Source organism: Octopus bimaculoides, chromosome 8 (assembly GCF_046866305.1).
Source record: "Octopus bimaculoides isolate indiv1 chromosome 8, ASM4686630v1, whole genome shotgun sequence".
Classification (NCBI taxonomy): domain Eukaryota; kingdom Metazoa; phylum Mollusca; class Cephalopoda; order Octopoda; family Octopodidae; genus Octopus; species Octopus bimaculoides.
In genome coordinates, this window is record NC_142935.1 from 92,705,445 (window position 1) to 92,707,944 (window position 2,500).

Genomic DNA, 2,500 nt, shown 5'->3' on the forward strand with positions numbered 1-2,500 from the left:
TGAATGTCCTAGACTTGCTCGAAACCACTACAAGTTGTGGCGACACGATCAAGTAGCGAACGTGCTACACTAGAAAACTGCGAAAAACGGGATCTAGGCAGAGGCAAGACGTGGATTGAGCCCAAACTGTAGATAGTGGTAGAGAGTAGCAATATCCTCCAGGATTTCCCAATCCAAACAGATCAGGTGCTAAAACATAAGAGACAGGACCTAGTGGTAGTCGACAAGATCCATTACATGTGAATTATAATTGATGCTGCTTGCCCGCTTTGACCCACGAATACTCAAGAAGGAAGGCGATAAATTAGATAGATACAACCCTCTTAAGTACGAAATAGCTCGGCTATGAAAAATGAAGAAGTGAAGATAGTGCGAATCATTGTTGGATCATTTGGGACAGTATCAGAAGGCATCAAGCGGAATATATAGGAATTTCGAATACCCAGTAGAACTGCTAGAAAAGATCTGCTTCCTTGGCACAGCAAAGTATTAGAGAGCTGAGAAGAACGGATACCATGATAGTGTAGTTTGCAGGATGCAGGCCCGCTAAGAAAGCAAGTTTCCAGAAGTTCCAACAAAATCTGTAATGAAAAGAAAATCATAATTATTATTAAGATATCAATTCGGAGGATGAAACATTGAAGAAATAACATATCCTAAAACAAAATATTAAAAAAAAATTTTGAACGCGAAATCACAGTACCGAAATGTTATGTGGTAGTGATCGCATTTTTAGAGGGAACGATATTTCGGAGGATATTAACGGATACACAGTGTATAATGTGCGTTCATTCAGTTAAGATTTCCGAGAATATAAATGAACTCATTCAATAGATTGATATATTCGGGAAAGTCCTAAAACGTTATCAGATTTATTCCATAAATTGTATTCTATAGAGCATGTTTAAAAAATGTCTCAGTATGAATTAAAGAAATTTCTTTTGAGTTTCTGTTCTTATGTCACTTGATTTAATAATTTTGATCACTTGAACTGATGACAATTTGGTACATTAGTTTAACCTAAAAAAGCTGAGGAGCTACCAACACCGATTGTTTCTTTTGTCTGTAATTTATCACTAATGAATTTGTTATATACGGAATCGATAAAAGATTGATATGCACCTGCTATTTATTTTACTGATATTCCATATTCTTGTCTTCAAAAGTCTTCAATATATCATGTACCCCGATTTTCATATCGACTCCATTATCAAAATATTAATTCCATCTCCATATGTTATTATATAATATACTATATATTATGCAACCTAAGCGGTTTTGTGAATTATGCACTAATTCCACAAAAGGATCTAAAAGTTACCTTAATTTGAACTGAGTTAAAAGTTAACTTAATTCATAACAGTGCCTAAAGTACATACTACATAACTTATTGTAGCGTAGAGACTGATTGCACGAATCGTCAAAAGGATTATACTAAATTTCTGCATGCGAAGCTATACTTTCCAGAGTTATCTCATAGTTGTCTCCCTTAATACCATCTGGTTCTTCTTTCTAAGTAGCTACAAATGCACTAGTTGGTATACAAATCCGTGACCCGAAATGAATGATCATGTTTCATCTGTCGTTTAAAGCGAGGAATTTCTCTATAGCATTTCACTGGACAAATTTCTCATAAACATTTAAACTGATTTATAAATTTGTTTACGTAAAATTATGTTTTAAAATCACTATGTAACTTGTATCTCTGTTTGCATCTGTATAATTTGTTCAGGATTTCAAAAGTGATTTTTAAGCCGTCTTTTAACGTAGTGCATGGAAAAACTTATAGTATTGTTTTGGAGTATATTATTCCAAAGCAAGATTATATCTTATAATGTGTATATATATATATAAAAAAAAATCCATTCTTATTTCCTGCGATAATAAAATAAAGTTTTCCATACTCTACATATAACGCCAACTCCAGGTTTACATTGTTGTGGATACACATATATTATGTTAAACGAATTAATTTTCAATATAGCAACTAAGTTGTGTCACCACTGCGTATATCATAGTTTTAGATAATTCGAATATAATTTAGATTAATCAGATGCAACTTAACTTATTTTGATTGGAAAATACTTATGTGATTAAAATTTTATGAAAAGCTTGCGTTCATAAATCATGTAGTAACAAATGTACCATACATTGTGCTATACTTTTTCAAATATGCTATTTGATATACAAAATAGTTATTGTATATTTCTTTAAGAATATTTAATTAAAGCTACATCAGATAATCGCAAAGTAATCTACGTATGCTATGAGTAAAGTTAAAAATGGTTTCTTCCTAATGTGTTCTGAAAGTCGTTAGGTTTATGCTTACAATGCGCAATTGCTTCTATTAATCATTCTCAATAATGAATAATAGCGCTGTACAATTGTTTTATGTGAGCTCAGTAATGCATTACGTTAATTAATAATTTTGGGAACACTCTGCAGTAATTTTAAATTTAGAAATAAAAAAAACCTGATTAATTCTAAATGGTAAATGAAT

The 2,500-nt window shown here is 31.8% G+C and overlaps 1 protein-coding gene across 4 annotated transcripts in view; it reads left to right on the top strand.

Moving 5' to 3' along the window:
* The window catches only part of LOC106871901 (histone-lysine N-methyltransferase SETMAR-like), a 50,003-nt gene that overhangs the window by 43,689 nt on the left and 3,814 nt on the right, over nucleotides 1–2,500 (top strand). The window lies entirely within an intron of this gene.